Source organism: Gopherus flavomarginatus, chromosome 2 (assembly GCF_025201925.1).
Source record: "Gopherus flavomarginatus isolate rGopFla2 chromosome 2, rGopFla2.mat.asm, whole genome shotgun sequence".
Lineage (NCBI taxonomy): Eukaryota > Metazoa > Chordata > Testudines > Testudinidae > Gopherus > Gopherus flavomarginatus.
The window spans coordinates 293,859,196-293,877,508 of record NC_066618.1 but is presented as its reverse complement, the minus strand read 5'-3'; the positions used below and the strand labels follow the sequence as shown (position 1 = coordinate 293,877,508).

The 18,313-nt window shown below is 47.9% G+C and overlaps 1 protein-coding gene across 6 annotated transcripts in view; it reads left to right on the top strand.

Moving 5' to 3' along the window:
• PTP4A3 (protein tyrosine phosphatase 4A3) overlaps nt 1-18,313 on the top strand; it is a 174,244-nt gene that overhangs the window by 95,201 nt on the left and 60,730 nt on the right. Inside the window, exon 1 of one of the 6 annotated variants that reach the window (XM_050941425.1) lies at nt 5,160-5,235. The exons of 4 other annotated variants lie outside the window; for them this stretch is intronic. The gene's annotated coding sequence lies outside the window, so the exon portion shown is untranslated. Of the gene's footprint in view, nt 1-5,159; nt 5,253-18,313 lie in introns of those variants that run through there. One more of the 6 variants, XM_050941424.1, reaches the window with a different exon arrangement.

The following is an 18,313-nucleotide window of genomic DNA, read 5'->3' as shown; positions in this document are numbered from 1 at the left end:
CACCGGTTTTCCATACCCATTTTTGAAGAGAAGAGGCTGTGCACGGTGCTATTATGTGGTGTGTTAGTGTTGCAAAGCTCTCTGGAAGTAGGCGAGACCGCTAATCACACCAAGATAGTGGTGGCATTTCAAGCCTGTTGGCGTGAAAGAGAACTGCTCTCCATTCAGTTTGAAGCATCTGCTGCTTTTTCTGCCAACTACTGAAAAACCTCTGGTAACCAAGGACAACTTGGCAACTTAGCGAAATCGGAGCTTTAAGATGGAAATTAGACCCTTCAGATGGTTCCCCAGATGGGGCGAGAACCTGTCTCGGATAATCCTTTATTCACTTTATAAAAGAAAACGCAGAGATTCAGGTCCCCATGCAAGTTGAAGACGGCTTCCTATTCAGAGTGCGGTACAGCAGCTCTGTTAGCAAAAGACACTGCATTTGCAGCTACAGCATCGAACAGAACCACACCTACTCTGTGCAGAGCTGCGGCAGGCTTTTCTGGGGCGGTTCTCCAGACTGAAAGGACTCTATTGTCAGTAAGTAATGCTAGCCAGACTACACAAGAGCTTTGGATTAAATGGCTCTATTGTCGCTTTGTTAGAAGTATGTATAGAACGATGGTTGTACCGGTGGGAGGGTGCGAACTGATCAGTAATAAGTTTTAGATAGCTGTGGGTATATCTCTTCCTCTTCTCTTTTTATCTGGGGGATCCGTAGAGATCAGGTCTGAGACCTAGGCTTGACTGGTATGGACTAGTAGTAGCTGGAAGCTGTTACAGTTTGATGGCTATTTGGTGGCTTGTGTATCATCATGCCTATGTCTTGTATAGCTCTTTTCTTCAGTAGATCTCAAAGCCACTTACAGAGGAGGTCAGTATCCCTATCCCCATTCTACAGGTGGGGAAACAGAGGCACAGGGCAGGATATGGCTTACCCAAGGCCATCCAACAGGTCAGTGACAGAGCCGGGTCTCCTGAGTCAGGGCAGTGCCGTACCCACTGCCTGGCTGTCTCTGTGTCACTCCTGTGTGTAGGTGTGTACAATCCCAGCAACGTAACGGAAGCTCAAATGGCCCAGCAAAGCTGAAATGCCCTTTCATTCCGTTCATGGCCATTGAAAGAACACGGGCTCCATGTGAGGAATCTCCTCTGGTGCTCGTTCCAGAAGTGAGGCTAAAGCTCCAGCAAACTAGCCTGGCATTCACCATGCCAGGCCCAGGAACGCTGTCACAAGGGCCCTCAATGGATGAGCCAAAATGCTGCTGGAGTTGAATGCCCTGAAACTTTGATTTAGAGCCTCCCCTGGTGGCCAGTGCTTGATTCAGCTGCTGGAGTGACAACTGGGCCTTGCACCTGGCGCAGGATTGGGGCAACCCCAGAGTGCTGGGGACCAGTGAGAGTGGAGCTGTTGGCTTGGCAGTGTGGGGAGTGGGAATGACTCTGGTTAAGGTTCAGATTTAATTCCTGCTATTGAGCAATAATGTAGGGCCAAATGATGCCATCTTAAACCAGGCTGAATTTGACTCCTGGCTGATTGCTTTGTGTGGTGCTAACTAGGAGTCAGCAGCTCCTTGTGAGCTGACCTCTGCATGTCAAGGCACAAACCCTCAATAAGCAAGAGGGCCCTGACCCTGGGTATGAGGAACCTCACTGCTGCTTGTCCCCGTCCCATCCAGTCCTCCTTTCTCTGTGTGCATAATGCTGCTCCCACGTCCCCTCTTCTCTTTTGGATTGGCATCGCTGATCCCGGCAGCACGTGGGCAGAGTGGGGAGCAGAGCGCTGACCCTAACGGGAGTGGCAGCGTGGGAATGGCATGACTGGCGTTCCCGCGCCCTCGGGGCAGACGGGAGGCAGCTTGTAGTGCGGCTCAGGGGGACAGAGAATGCACGAAGCACTGAGCAAGTGATCATGATTTGACGTGCATTCCTCTGCGGTGAACAACCTCTAATGGCAGGCATTCCCAAGCACTGCGGAAATACCGACTGGGCAAGGCAAGGTGTGCTGTGTAGTGGGTGTGTTCGTGGGCTGGCCTCTCCCCTCTCTACACCTGGGCTGTAGCAGTGTCGGTTCATTTTACAAGTGAAAATGAGTCTTGTGGTCTCATCCTGCTTGGCTGTGGGGAACTCATGTAACTGGGCTTGACTGGTAGCCTCTGTCCAGGAGGAACACGAGACCTTGGGGACCAGGCTCCCAGAGACCGGTGCTGAGGATCTGTCCATGCGGTGCCTTCTCCAGTTGGTGCTGCAGTGAACTGAAATTTGCCTTTCGGTTCATACAGTGCAGATGTCTGTCTAGCCCAGAGGCTCCCATCCCCCTCTCTGGGCATCCTTGCCATCTGATCTTATAACAAGCGCCCATCTCCTCCCGCCATTGGTGCCCAGCCCCATAGTTATCCAGTGCCAGCCTCTCCACGTGTGACAGCCTCTTCCCCAAATACCGGGGTGCCAAGGTGAGTCTTGCAGGCTGTTTGGAAGGCTCACGAATCCAAGCTCTGTCACACCAAATGATCGAGGAGGAAGCATGTTCCCCAGTCGAGGTCTGAAGGATGGTCTCGTGGATGGGGCCCTAGGGTGAGGTTTGGGCTGGGTGTTCAGTTCCTGGCTGCGACACGAGTTGCTATTGTGACCTTGGGCGAGTGATGTGGCGGCCGAGACAGACGGTGTCATCTACTCTTATTTGGTCTCTTAAGTCACTTTTCAGATCGGGACCGAGGCACTTTTATAACACTTCACCTTGCACCGTGGATCTGAAGCTGTCAAATGGCAGTAATACTTCCTTTGACAGTTCCACAGCCAGTCTCATTCACGCATTGCCGCGGCAGAGGGAACAGCAGCTCCCGGGAGATGAGGGTTGCTCGGCTGTGAGCTAGCTGCATGTGCGCAGAGGGTTTAAAACGGTAAGTCAGAGATGCAGGGAAATCTCTGGCTATGTCCTTTATTTGAGGCGTCTCATTTTCCACAAGGCATGTCGTAAATATTGTATCTTCCCTAAATGAGTTGGCGCACCTGTAATGAGCGACTTGTGTTGCAGATAGCTGTCAGAGGCATGCAGATTAGGAGTTCTTAATGAGCAGGACGACCCTACCAGGATTCCCAGGTCGGGGCAGTAGCCAGGAGCATCTTCTCAGTTTCCTTTTGGCAGTCTCTCAACACCCCGCCCCTCTCATAGTGATTCATGGTTTGATTACTGCAATGGGCTTTTTCTAGCATTACTGCTCCAAATCTTTAGCTAGTGCCAACAGCAAAATCCTGCCTCATTAGTGGTGCAGGGTATCTCGAGTATATTTCTAGTGGTCTGAATGCTGCTTCAGTGTAGTTAAATAAATCTGCAAATCCTTATATCATATGGCTCCTGGTTCCTTAGCACTCTGCTTCTCCCTGCCCCCGGCTTTCTTGGTAACTTCCGATTTGCACACTCAGGGTTTAGAACTAAGGAATCTTTTTATTGGCCAAGAATCCTTCATTTCCCCTTGTCTGTCTGCCAGAATCTGTTGACGTCCAGGGGTACAATCCAATCCCATCTGTTTACAGAAGCATTCACCACAGGTGGTCTTTTCCTCACCAGCCTGAGTCTGGGTGGGAATATGGTTAGTCTCCATTAGTCAGAGGCATCCTGCCCCACTCATTTACTTTGTGTTTTCAGTCTCTGTCCTGTGAGTGCCCCCAGGTTTCACAATGGGTGTGTGTCTACAAACACACAAAGGTTACTGAGCTTCTGCCGAAACAGCTCTGCGTCTATGTTGCCACAGCCCCCTGCTATGTTCCTTCAAGGAACTGTGCTGGGCCGTCAGTTTCTCTCTTGCTCATAACAAGAGGCAGATCTGAGTTTGTGTAGGCTCTGGTTTTAGTATAGTAATAAAAATTTGCAGTAATAAGGCCTTGAAACCAAGGACTTCAAAGTGTTTCACTCAAACTGAGCCGTGTAGCTAGACCTGGGCAAAGAGTGCAGAGTATTTGCTAATTCTTTTCAGAAATTTACTTGGAGTCAGCTTTGTTACATCCACATTTTCATGGACATTTGAGTGAGCTCTTGTTCTTAGAAGCATGTTTGAAGGTCAAATTCCAGGCCCGGGTTTAATTCAGAAAAGAAAGTTATTTAATGACTAACTCAAATTAATTTGGATCAGAAACAGAATTAGTACATAAAGGTTAGATCATCCCATTGGGGAACAGATGCCATGTTAGGCTGCCAACAGTCCCATATATTAGGGATGTCCTCTACTTAAATAAAAAATCAGGTTTCCGGCAGCACTACACCTCTAGTTAAAATACAGAATAAAAGGAGTCTCGTGTTGCTTTAGAAGGCTGACGGGGGCAGGTGGGCCACATTTGAGTGGTGGTGTGACCTAGTGCACAAGGTTGCAACACCATTCGGATTTGGACTGGCCACCCCTCTGTCATGCATGTCCTGTATTTTTGAAAGACCACGTTGGCAACCTTAATGCCAAGTGACTTAGGTGACCAGTCACACAACTTGCCTATCCACTGCAAACAGTTTGTGAACAATATATAGGCTGATATTTCTTTGAATAAACCATTGATCAGTTTTGAATAGAGAATAAATTAATACATCATGCTCTGTTTGTAGGTGAATTACCAGCACAAAACCAAGGGTAAACTTGATGACTAAATTGTCATTAAAATCTATTAGCTCTACTTGCACCATCCCACTTGGAAAAATATCATTTATACCCCTTTTACAGATAGGTAAATTGAGGTACTGAGCAGTTAATTGGCTTTTTCAGGGTCAAGCTGCAAGTAGCAGAACTGGGACAAACACAGCTCTTTGTTTTAAGTAATGCAGTCCTTAAACAGCCTCCTTCAGGAGACAAGCAAAGGGTTAATGAGACTTACTCATAAAAGCACTCGATAACGCCCACTTATCACTCACTCATGTATCCTACAATTACTGACAGTTGAGGTTTCAGCAGAAGATGCTTGTGGCAAAATGTAAATTGCAATTTGCTTAGTACGTGTTTCTTTCGGGGGGGGGGGGGGGGGGGCTTTTGAAAAAAGCCATTTGTGTTCCGGAACTTCAGACAGCGCAAACCTGAAAATTAATGCTTCTGCCTATGAAAATTAAAAGAAAACCCAGTGTTGAAACCAGATCGCAGCAGGCTTAAGTGATCACCCTGTGCAGAATGTTAAATACTCAGTGAGCTGGAAGCAACCTGACGGAGCTGGGTTTTTTGTGGCTGCCTGCCTTGCTTGAGACTCCAAAACTGCTGGTGGGATTTCTGAAAGGTACAGACGCAGCTGTCGTGAGTTGGGCTTGAACTTGTCTTTGTTTTGACACCCTGCACCCTCACCCCCATTTCCCTCTGTTGTTGCATACTGGTTTTGCACCTGAACCCTTTTACCCCGCTCTGAGACAGTGTTAGGAATAAAAGGCTGAGTCTCAGTAGGAAGAATTAATGCTATTCATATGAAGTGAGTGGATCAGAAGAGCACTCTAGATGGTCAGCTAGCCCATCCTGACTCTTGGCAGTATCCCCTCACTGCTAGATGGATGTTAGTAGTATACCGACTGATGTCTATGGTCCAGGCCTGGAATATCTCCAATTCCACGACGTCTCACAGCACAAGGTGTTGCATTGCTCCTCTGTTCTTAGCTGTCCATCTCTCCTCTATGCTGCAGGTTGAAGCTCTTTAGCATAACGCTGCTGGGACAGCCCAGGAATGTTGCTCATTACAACAGATGGGGGCTTTCTCGAGTGGTTCTCAAACTTCATTGCACTGTGATACCCTCCTGACAACAATTACTGCACCACCCCAGGAAGGGGGCCTGAAGCCTGAGCCCTGCCGCCATGAGAGGGAAGGAGGGGCAGGAAAGGGCTGTGACCTGAGCCCCACCACCCTGGGGTTGGGGCTTGGGCTGTGGCTTCGACCCCGAGCCTCAGCAAGTCTAACGCCAGCCCTGGCGACCCCATTATAACAGAGTTTCAACCCGCTCTGGGGTCCCAGCCTACAGTTTGAGAACCTCCTCCGTGTGCTCTTAGCTGAGGATTGTGAGCGTACAAGCCACGGCAGGGTAGGAAGGTTGCAACCAGCTATGAGCTAATTCATATGCTGCATGCGTCCACACAGCGTATGTGCGGGGTGGTATTTATAACACATACCCAGGTTATACGTGGAGGGGTATTATGGTAGGCAGTTCTTTGTGGTTAAAACCCCCTTTGGGTCTATGTACTCAGGTTGAAATCAGGCTGAATTCAGTGCTCTGTACCTGGACCCCTTGGCCCTAGCTATGTGACTAAAAGCACAAGAGACATAGGCTTCTGATCTGTGCATAGTGCCTCGGCATTGATCTGCCAACGTCCTTTGCTATGTGTTTCTGCCGAACCCAGGCAGCAAAGCATGCCTTATTGTGTCACCTGGGGATGTGGCAGGTCCACAGACACCGACCCTTGTGTGTTTCGTGTCCGGCCTACCTAGATGTAACAGCACTTCACCCATTCCCATTTGCACAGCCCTGTGCTGTGGCTCCTCTCTCCCTCTTTGGAACCCAGGAGGTGAAAGGCTGGTACGTTAAACGTTACTCACGGGCTTATACTTGGTCTGGTAGTATGTTCTCTGCCCTCTGCTGGATGAAATCAGAATTGCTCAGCAGCCTCCAAGATCCTATACAGCTTGCAGCTAAAAGAGATTCTCCTTTATCTCAGCCACTAAAGAGCTACAACTGTGGACCAGGAAGGCCCTGTTTTCTATCACCTCTGCTGCTGTGAAGTTCCAAAGGGTCACATCATTGCATAATATTGATAGTCAGGAAGTCGTGGATTGTGTCATCACGAGGGAAAAAAGGTGTGTGTTTCAAATCGTAATCAGTTAATCCGTGGTACTTTCTTTTTGTAGTGTCTCTTTCCAGAGCAATTACTGTCCACTGGCGCTTGAGTGGACACTGGTCTAGAAGGCTGGTTAAATCAGGACTATTATTACTAATAGTGCTTTGCACTTAGTGACATTTTGTACCCTTAAACTCTCCAACCGTGTTAGAAAGGTGGAGTGAGCATTATCCCGATTTGACTAATGGGGAAACTGAAGCACCGAGGAGTGAAGTGGCTTAAGAACAGAGTCATGGCTCTCAGCCCCAGACTATAGTTCGCTACACGGTGATTCCTGCTCCCCTGCCCTGTGCTCGGGACAATCACCTGGCACTGATCTCTCCCTGTGGCTCTTTTATCTTTATTATGGATAATGGTGAATCATGAAGGTTGTTACGAGGAGGAGGAGAAAAAAAATTGTTCTTCTTAACCTCTGAGGATGGGACAAGAAGCAATGAGCTTAAATTGCAGCAAGGGCGGTTTAGGTTGGACATTAGGAAAAACTTCCTGACTGTCAGAGTGGTTAAGCACTGGAATAAATTGCCTAGGGAAGTTATGGAATCTCCGTCATTGAGGATTTTTAAGAGCAAGTTGGACAAACACCTGTCAGGGGTGGTCTAGATAATACTTAGTCCTGCCATGAGTGCAGGGGACTGGACTAGATGACCTCTCGAGGTCCCTTCCAGTCCTATGATTCTATTAAACTAAGGTGCTAGGAAGGGTTGCTTATGCTGTAAAGCAATTGCTCTCCTTTTGTGGTTTATGTTAGAACAAAGTCTAGAGGTGACAGCTGAGGTCTGGGCCCCATTATGCTAGAGATTATGCATGTGTATGTGATAAGACTGTTCCTTCGTCCAGCATGGTGGAGAGGAATAGCTCAGTGGTTTGAGCATTGGCCTGCGAGTTCAAACCTTGAGGGGGCCATTTAGGGAACTGGGATGTGTTTAAAAACAAAAAAAAATCAGTCTGGAGATTGGTCTTGCTTTAAGCTGTGCGCTGGACTTGATGACCTCCTGAGGTCCCTTCAAACCCTGAGATTCTATGATTTTATAGTCTAAATAGACAAGGTAGAGAAAGGGCAGGAGGGGATGCAAAGCACAGGGAGGTTAAGTGACTTGCCCAAGGTCAGTGGTAGAGGTGGGACTAGAATCCTGCTTTCCAGTCTGGTTCTCTATCTGCTAGGCCACACAAAGCTCCCTGTAGAACCCTCTCTTCAGATTCCGTTGTTTGAGCTTTGTCAGATTGAGTAACTGGTTGGGTCTGTGCAGTGCAAGAGTCTGAAAACCAAGGGACACCTAGGGCTATGTGCTGAGAATAAGCTATCCTCCTCCAAAAGGTTATTTACTGCATGTTCCTTTGCAGCATCCAGATCCCCTGTAGTGCTTGAGTAGGAAGGAGATTTATTCACTTGACAGGTTATTAATATTGCTTGAAAAATCCTTTTTACATTGTTCTGTCATGCTTAATATGGTAATCGGTATTGCAGCTTGTATTACTGGGATGAATTGTGATTGAAAACCCATTAAGAATTTATGGACTAGTACTGAATTGCCAGAACATGGATTTGCCAAAATAGTTGAAATGCTTCCCCAGAAAATTAGACCTTGTGGGAAATTAGTATGTTTTTCTCAAATGCAATCAGTTCCCACCGAATCCAGATTACTGACAGCAATGGATCAAAGCCAATAAAAAATATTGAATGCGTATAGAATAGGGATCACATGTCTGACATTTGCTACCCGATGACGGTGGTAAAAGGTTCCTAGGGAACCTCCGCTCCCGAAACGCATTGCAGAGTATTCATTCTCAGCAGTTCACGAGACCTTGTTCGTTGCTCTAACAGAATTTTGATGCAACTGATGTGATGGTAGCCCTGGAAATGCTGCACTGTAGTTTTTCAGAAGGCTGTGCAGAGCTGTATTCGAGCCTTTCGTGAGCACTTGGAGCACATTATTGTACCTTCGTGCTGCTTTGGCTGCAGTTCAGTTGGAACCAGCTAAAACATGGGCAGAGGCTTTGGGTTTTATTGGAGAGAAGGAAGAAGTCCTTTTGCATCACTCTTGTTTTAATGTCCCTAACATTATACTGCTCCAGCTCTGCCTCCTAATAACAGCATGTTGGCCGGACCTAGGGTGACCAGATGTCCCGATTTTGGGGTCTTTTTCTTATATAGGCTCGTATTACTCCCCAACCCCTATCCCAATTTTTCACATTTGCTGTCTGGTCACCCTAGCTGGACATTCCTTTTCTAGGGGGCAGCAGTGTGGTAGGGAGTAGGACTAGAATTCAGGAGGTGACTAGTGACTTTCATGGGCCCAGTTTGAAATGCCTTGGAAAGGACCTGATTTTCAGCAAGTGCTAAGCACTTTACGCTCTGAAAATTGGGCCCCTTTAAAGTGTCTCTAATCGAGCATCCAAAAACTGATACCCAAAATCACTAGTCACTCTTGAAAACCTCTGCCATGGTATTAGACAACCAAGTGAAAACAGAGTGGTGCCGTGGGCATTGCAGTATGGAGCTCTGTTCCATGCAGTTGTTTCACATAGCATTTCCTGGAAGCCCAGGCAAGTTGCTAACACAATTGAAACAAGACTGGGCTCTTTGCATACCCCTTTTAAGAATACCTGGCACCTTTTGTGCACGTATGATCTTGTGGCTGACCTTCCAGGCTATAAGGAAAGCCGTGCCCATTCGGCTCTGCATGGCATCTCATGCCCGCGGTGGGTAAAACCTCTCTTCACATGTAGAAGTTGTGCAGTGTATTTCAAAACGATGTTTTTAATTAAAAGCGACATTTCTTAGAACTCCTGCTGGCAGCAGCTGTTATGGCTGAAGCATCGTTTATGACACTGTCAATCTTTGCAGCCCAGGGTTGGTGACTTGCAAATAATTATTCAGACAGTATTTAAAGTGGGACAAGGCAATCAGCCTGTCTCAACATTAACAGTATAAAGTTCATGCTTAAGCGTATCTCCTTGTTGAATCCATGCTGGTTTAGGCTCTTGCATACAACCAGCTGTGTTTGGACATGAATTCTGACTCAGCTGATCACCAATATTCCTCCCTCAAAAACCTCACATTTTGTTCTTAATTTTCTTTTCCCTCTTTGCTTCTTTATATTTTTCCTTTCTTTTAAAATCTAATACTTTGACACTACAGCGCACTGTTAGCCCCCAATGACAGCCCTGGGGATGGGACGGGATGTATCATTTTTAGTTCCTGCTGTGTTGTTTTTTTTATTTTTCCTGTGGGATAACAAGAATGTCACATAATGATGGGGCCAGGTGTTACTATGTGGCAAGCTAAAGATAACAGCAAATGGCAAGGGACCAGGCAGCAGGATGGATGGATGTACAGTCAAGGCTATGAGCATATTTAGATGTGATTTCTTTGCCGAGCATGCTGGATGGACAGGATTTCTTTTTTGCACAGGTTAGAGCCGCCTTCTCACAAATGTCAATGGCACATTAGCTCTGTCACATTACTGTTCAACAGCTGGAGATGGGATTAGTGAGGCAAGAATTACTTCCAGCTCCTTTAATTGCAAAATGCACATGTGTGTTATCCACTTCCTTTTCCCTGGTACTGCAAGTTGCAGTCTGTTGCTTGGTGGTGATAGTCAAGCTGGGCCCCTGGTTTTCTTCCAGTAAGCACCAGTGTGGAGCCCGTTGGAGGTGTGCCGGCACCTCCTGCGTGGGAGCCTGGAGGGTTTTTGAATAGCAGTGGCCTTTGGGGAAGCATATAGTCTGGTGTTGCCTCGTGCTCCTGTACAAGGGCATAAACGCAGAGAGGAGGCAGCTGCCACTCTCTTTCAGTTTCCTCTTATCACCCCTGGCAGTGACATAGAGCCTGGAAAATGCCCAATCAGCTAGGTCTTAGCTCAGGCTAAACTTCTTCAAACCCTGCCAAAGTCTGCAGGATGGAGTCTTCACATCTCCAGTACTTGACCACTGTGAACTAATCTGACCCACCTGGACTGAACTCCACTAATCAGACTCTGCCCTCCAGACATGCACACAGTACAGGGCTCCTTAACATGGCAGACTTTAAACCTGCAGGCTGCAAGCTCTGGCCCTCCTGCAATGGACTAAATCCCCTGAAGGCTGGACACAGCAGATATTTCTTCTCCCTGGGGGAATCTCACGTTCTGAGCAGAGGCCCAGAATGCTTGTCCTTCTCCACCAGACCTTGTACCTCACGAGACAGGAAGCTGAAATTCTGTCCTCTGGAACAGTCCATGAAAGTCTCATCAGACCCCGAGGAGTCAAATTCCTGAATCCTACTAGTGGACAAGCCAGCGTCATCGAGCAGACAGGCAAGAAAAGAGCTCAAAGGAGATCCAGCGCCAGCATCAGCTCAGATTCCCGCAGCACCAAAGCTGATATCAACATCACGATTGCATCTGGCATCAGCACTCCCAGTGTCTGCGAGAAACCAGGAGGAGCTGCACCAATCACTGAAGCAGAAGCCCAAGAAGGAGCTCCCATAAGAACGGATACAACAAAGCCTCTCGTGAGAAGTCCAAGTCCCAGGAGACTGGGGAGAAGGAGCAGCGTGAAATACAACAGACTCCACTGGCGCTGGTCCCAGCTCCAACAATGCACTCCTTGGTGTCACCTTACACGACAGCACTGCCCCAAAAGAGGTTTACTCCTTCTCCCTGTTCCCAAAGAATGCTCTCCCCTGAGGTAAGTCATCAATATATTTTGTGAAGCAGCCTGTGATCCTTCCGGATACAAGGCAGTATATTAATTTAACTTATCAGTATTGTGCCGCTTTCCCCCTGCAGCGCTGGGGCAGCAACCCACTGCAGTCTGTTTATGCTGCACATGTTCTCTCTGCTTACGTTCCATATTCCAGTTCAGATGCCTGTGACTGAAGTCAAGGTTGCTGGGCCCTATATCGCACATGGTTTTTTTTTTTAAACTTCCTGTTAGGGACTGTGCAGGGGGGTGAACTGCAGAAAAGGAAACCTTAATAAAATACCTAAAGCCACTTCTGTTGTGTGCTGAGTGCTGAATAACACGTGTGCTTTAGGATGAACGTTTGCCTCCTTGCTTCTCCTCTTTGCTTTTTCTAGATCTCCTTTTCCCATTAAAACCAAAGGTCATAGGAACAATGAAAGGGAACAGTGTGTCCCTGCTCTGCCCATAGAAACATCATTCTTTTACTCAAAGTGCAAATGGACCAAGACCCACTGTAATGATGTGGTTCTGGCGGGACCCAACTGAGAGTGCCAATTCAGGACAAATTGCTTAAACAGGGCAGTTACGGCCCAAGGCTGGGGTTTTTCCACCTCTGCGGCAAACCGAACCAGCCAGACAAAGAGGACTTTGGTCTTACCCCACTGGCTAACCACAAGTCATACAAGGAATTCCCTTAAACACTCCAGTTTCCCAGTATCACCACCAGTGCCCCCTGTCCTGGGGGGTGAATGGTTATGAAAACCAATACCCCAATAAAAGAGAGGTTCTCTCAATCCCAAAGAATCAAGCCCCAGACCCAGGTCAATAGACACATCAGATCTGACCCACAAATCACGCTGTTGCCAATCCTTTAGAATCTAAACTCTAAAGGTTTATTCATAAAAGGGAAAAGATAGAGATGAGGGCTAGAATTGGTTAAATGGAATCAATTACATACAGCAATGGCAAAGTTCTTGGTTCAGGCTTGTAGCAGTGGTAGAATAAACTGCAGGTTCAAATAAAATCTCTGGAGTACATCCCCTGCTGGGATGGGTCATTCAGTCCTTTGTTCAGAGCTTCAGTTTGTAGCAAAGTCCCTCCAGAGGTAAGAAGCAGGATTGAAGACCAGATGGAGATGGGGCATCAGCCTTTTATAGTCTTTTCGAGGTGTAAGAACCTCTTTGTCCTTACTGTGGAAAATTAGAGCAAAATGGAGTCTGAAGTCACATGGGCAAGTTCCTACATACTTTGCTGATTTACAGGGCGTATCTGCCTTCTCTCAATGGGTCGGTTGTACAGCTGATGGTCCTTAATGGGCCATCAAGCAGGCTAGGCAGAGCTAACACCAACTTATCTGGGATGTCACCCAGAAGCATAACGTAAGACTGTATAGAGCCAATATTCACAACTTCAGCTACAAAAATGATACACACATATAAACATCATAATTATAACCAGCAAACTGTAACCTTGTCTTAGACATCTCATTTGACCCTCTTCATACAAGATTTGGTGCCACTACAGGACTTTGGTTGCAACCATGTTCTATATGGTCCCAGATAGCAAAGGTGCCCAGGATTTGTTGCAAAACATGGGGTCACTGTTGACTTTTCTAAAGCCACCCTCCCTCTCTCAATCTCCTGCCACAAGGTGCTGCAAGTGCTACGGGGAACAGATGTAATAACGCTCCTAGCACATGGAGATAGTGGTGAGAAGCCACACTGGCAAATCGAACGCCTTGAGCGCAGGGCTGGGTTCTGAGGCTGGTTCTGCCACTGGTTCAGTATGTGACCTTCAGTGATGCACAGGTCTGTAAAAGCTGTGTGCTTATTGATGCCCGGCTTCAAGAATCTACGGCAATGATGCACAAACTTTTCCAGTCCCGTCCTCCCCCCGTATCAGTAACCCCCCCCTTGCCCTCACTTACTGCACAGCCAAGGCTTCCTCAGCAGTAGAGCTGGGGCAGAGGGCAGAGCTGGGCCAGAAGGCGGAGCAGGAATGGGGGTTGAATGGGGTTTGGGGACGAGCTGGTCTGGGGCAGAGAAGGGCTGGAAGCGTGGTGCTCCCTCCCCACCCACCTGCTGTGGGGCTGGCCGGCCCTGCAGACAGAGCAGGACTGGGGTCTGAGGGGGGTTGGGAGAGGAGCGAGGCTGGGGGCAGAGTGGGGCTGGATGCGTGGCACTCCCTCCCCACCCACCATGGGGGTGGCCTGTGCCCCACTGCACGCTCCCCAAATGTTTCTCCATGCCCCCCTAGGGGGGCATGCCCTGCAGTTTGGGGACCAATGATCTTAAGGCCTGACATTCAGAGCGGCTAGGCAACTCTAGCTTCCATGGACTCCAGTGGGAGTGGTGGGTTCCAGTGGGTCTGAAATCCAGGCCCATGGTTTCTCAAGTCAAATACCCAGAATTAGTGATTCCTTCTGGAAACATGGGCGTTAACATCTTCATTCGTCTTCCTGACTGTAAAATGGAGCTAAACCCTCTCCCTGGCTGAGATATTCATACAACCCCTTGATAATGTATGCAGTGCGAGCGCTATTGGCAGTTAAAGCAAAAGACTGCAGTGCACTTTAGAGGGATTAGCTGCCTCAGGGAAGCCAGCATCATGCTCAGGAGCCCAGGAAAGCCCCCTGGTAGGCCAGGCCAGTTTGTTTACCTGCCGCGTCCGCAGGTTCGGCCGAACGCAGCTCCCACTGGTCGCGGTTCACTGTTCCAGGCCCATGGGGGCTGCAGGAAGCAGTGGCCAGCATGTCCCTTTGCTCGCACTGCTTCCCGCAGCCCCCATTGGCCTGGAACGGAGAACCGCGACCACTGGGAGCTGCGTTCAGCCCAACTTGCGGACTCAGCAGGTAAACAAACCGGCCCGGCCCACCAGGGGGCTTACCCTGGCAGGCCGCGTGCCAAAGATTGCCGATCCCTGCTCTACTGGGAGCCATTGCTAAGTAATGTCAGGAGCAAGGCTCCTAGCAAGCAGCTGGTCATGCTCCAGCAGAGCTAAGCCTCTGTGTTGCTACTAACCCATTCCTCCATAAGGTGTGGGGGAAGGGAGGTGGCTGCTCTTTCCTTGCTCGGCAGCCAGCTCTCAGGCTGATCAATGGGCGCTGCTCAGAGGCTGGGTAAGCTATTCTGTTCGGGTCCTTGGCCAGGAAGATGCAGCATCTGCCAAAGGAAGGACGGGACTGGGGGTAATAAAGGAAAGTAGGCTGTTGTGGGTTTTGCTGTCTCTTTCCAGCTCTACCTGTAAATCTCAAATCTAATGAGAAGCCTCTTCTGAGTGGAGCAGGGGATTCAAACCCCAAGTTGTAGGAGTGTGGATGTGCTCCCGAAGTTATACTACCAACCTCCAGATCGAAAAAGAGGATAGAGGGTATGCGTTGTGCAGGGAGATCAGAACAACTCGGTCTCCTAAAGCAGTAATTAGTGAGCTTCAGTTGCCAGCATATAAACTGGTTGTAGGTCACACTAGGACAAGGTTTAGAGACGCGATTTCTCAATGCTACCTTAAATGACTGCATCTTGGAAGAGTGCAGTATTCAAGTGTACAGTTCTGTACTGCAGCATCCAGAGGCCCCCAAGTGAGATCAGAACCTAGTGAGATCAGCAACCTGTGCACAGGCATAGTAAGAAACAGACCCTGCCCCAACAAGCTTGCACTGTAAATAGACAAGACAGAGGAAGGGGAGGGGAGGTTCAGGGGGAAGAAAGGAAAGATGATTGCATTGTACAGTTGGGAGCTGAGGCAGAGAGAGTGAGTGATTTGCCCAGAGGCAGTCGGGGAGCACGTGGCAGAGCCAGGAATCAAACCTAGATCTCGAGTCTTTGTGTAGTGCCTTAAATACAAAACCATCCAGTTTTCAACTGGGTCCTAAGTCACAAACACACCTCACTTGTCTGAAGAAGTTCTTGAAACACTAAGTAACTAACGTGGACCACAACCTAATGAAGTCCAAGAAGCTGGTCCCTGAACATGGAACTTTTTAAAAGGAGGATTTTAAAACGGGAAGCTAGTCATAAAGGACCCAAAAATCCTCACTGAGGAAATTAAAATCCTTGGGTTTAGCACAGTATAACCTCATACTCACACTGATAGTCACACAGGGCACGCATGCCCCTAGCAGAAAAGAAAGCAGAATAAAGAGGGGAAGATTTCAGAGGTTGGTTGAGCCAGATGACTATCCTTCAGAAGTGGAAATCCAACCCATGTGAAGTCAATAGAAAGGAACTTAAACTGAGATAGATGCCCCGTAAGATCAAAGTTCAGGAGTGTGAAGATCAAATAGCCAAAGGCATTATAAATAAAGAACAAGAAATCCTCTAAGTGTATCAGAAGCTGGAAGCCTGCAAAATAATCAGCGGGCACAGCAGGGTGGCGTTAAAGGAGCAATTAAAGAAACTAAATATTTATTTGGATCAGTTGTTCCCACTGAGAGTGCTGAGGAGTGAGCTACTCTTTTCAGGCAGTAAAGATGAATGATGTCAGAAGGAGGTGCTGGAACAAACTGGCTGCATTTTCAAATGAATTACAGGTTAATCAGTGGAAATAGTAGTTATGGCTGCTCTGCTGTTCTGAATGGGTCTCTTACTGCTATATTGATAATACCCAGTATTTCAGCTGCTGTACAGGATTTGTTTTCCTGTCTCTTTAAAGGATCTCTGTTTTAGCCTCTTTTCTTTAAGCAAACAAAACAAAGAAAACAGTTTGCCGGAGAGAATGCCAGTGAGTTTCTCTTGGGAAACATTTGCTCTTAGGGTTCTTGGCTCTCTTCTTTTCGACCATGCGTATCTGGAGCCCTGTGTTCTTGGCATGAACCAAAAGCTGAGCGACATCTGGTCACCCTAAAAGATCTGTTTCTACAACAACAAAAATCTCTTATGTGGCTTCTCTGGCTGCAAGCAGGCTGGTCGGGAGGGTGGGGGGCATAGTGGGCTGGGGAGGAGGGGAAGGAGCAGAGACGCTCTCCAATATCTGAAATATTAGCTGTCAGAAATGCCGCTCTGCTGAGAAGTAGCGAGCATGGCACCACTAGGCTTAACTTTGCGTGCTGATGCAGGAATGAGATGGAGATAAATGAGATGGTCTACAAGTCGAATTCTTGGCTGCTCCATGGAACGGGTCTGCTGAACCTGGCAAGTCTGAGATCCACCAACTTAAATGTCAGTGATGCACTGAGACGCCCTTTTCTGAGCTCTCCAGTTTGTCGTGTTGTCCCTCTCTTCAGCAGGGCTATTTTAAGGGAATAGGTCATGAGCAGGCTTTTGGGGTAGGCTTACAGAAATACCTCCTGAAATAGTGAATGTGCTTAATTGTTCCCATGCAGGTGTGAGATTCTGGGAATGAGTCTGTTCTGATTGACAAGAAATTGTATTTCCTTTACCATCTTGCTGCCAGTGACTGTGAAGAGAAGATTGTCTTTTCCCTGGAGAAAACCTTCTGGGTGACTTTATTTTCAGGATGGAAGGGGATTGTTGTGCCAGTTTTGGCATTTGTCATTCATTGCACTCAGAGGCTCAGCTTTTCCCAGGACTCTTGCACTGCTTGAGGTTGTCTATAGATCTTTTTGCAAGCCTGTAAGAATTCTTACCCCGGCACCCACTTTGGAGTGAAACACCCTGAATTTGCTTCCAACTCGGTCAGCCACTTGCTGCTTCTGTCCCTGTTTTAACTAATGCCCAGGACAGAAGCACATGGGTGGACGTGGGCTTCTCCGCCAGGGCTTGCATGACCATTTAGCTCTGATAGTGTCCTGTCATTATTGCAGTGCCTGTGTTTGGAGTGCAAGAGGGCCATGGGTTAGCTACTTGGGAGCCCAAGAAATCTCTTGACCCTGTAGGTGGGTGAGTAGCCTCTGTGTCAGTGGTGGGCAACCTGCGGCCTGCATGCAGCCCATCAGGGTAATCCGCTGGCAGGCTGCGAGATAGTTTGTTTATATTGACTATCCGCAGGTACATGCTGGCCGCCGCTCCCAGTGGATTACCCTGATGAGCCGCAGGTTGCCCACCACTGCTGTATGTCCAGTGCGTGCTTCTGTTGGCCAAACCTGAATTAGTCTGCTTAGATGAAAGAAAAAATAGAAGTTGCCAGGACTTACAGTTGACACAAGAAAATACAGTCTTAGCATGGCTAGAACATGAAGAACTCCTACCTTCTATCCCTGGCTATTCCCATTGACTACATGTAACTTCAGGCATGGCCTTGGGCCAGACGTGTCAGGCTGGGTTTGTTGAAGTTGGTGTCTGAACTACTGGCTTGATTTTTAAAGTTAGAGTACCCACAAAAAGTCTTGTGGCACCTTAAAGACTAACAGATGTATTGGAGCATGAGCTTTCGTGGGTGAATATGTCTGATGTCATGCGTCTGATGAAGTGGGTATTCACCCATGAAAGCTCGTGCTCCAATACTTCTGTTAGTCTATAAGGTGCCACAGGACTCTTTGTTGCTTTTTATAGATCCAGACTAACACGGCTACCCCTCTGATACCAGAGAACCCACAGCGGTTCCAGAGCTCAAAGGGAGCTGCAGGTGCTCAGCACTTCAAAAAGGAGGGCCTTAACCTCTCCCCCTCCATGAAAAATGTGTTTATCTGCCTCTCAGAGATGCTGTACTAATGCTTGTACAGTATTGTACAGTAATGCTTGTACATAATGGGATGGTGCTCTGCAATTGCCAAGTATTACTTCAGATACGGGTCAAGATGCATCTATAGCATAGCAACACTGAGTTTCTATGGTGATTGGCAAACCTGGAAGTAGAACTAATAATAATACTTACCTCTTTATATAGGACATCTCAGTAGATCTCAGTGTGTGCTACAA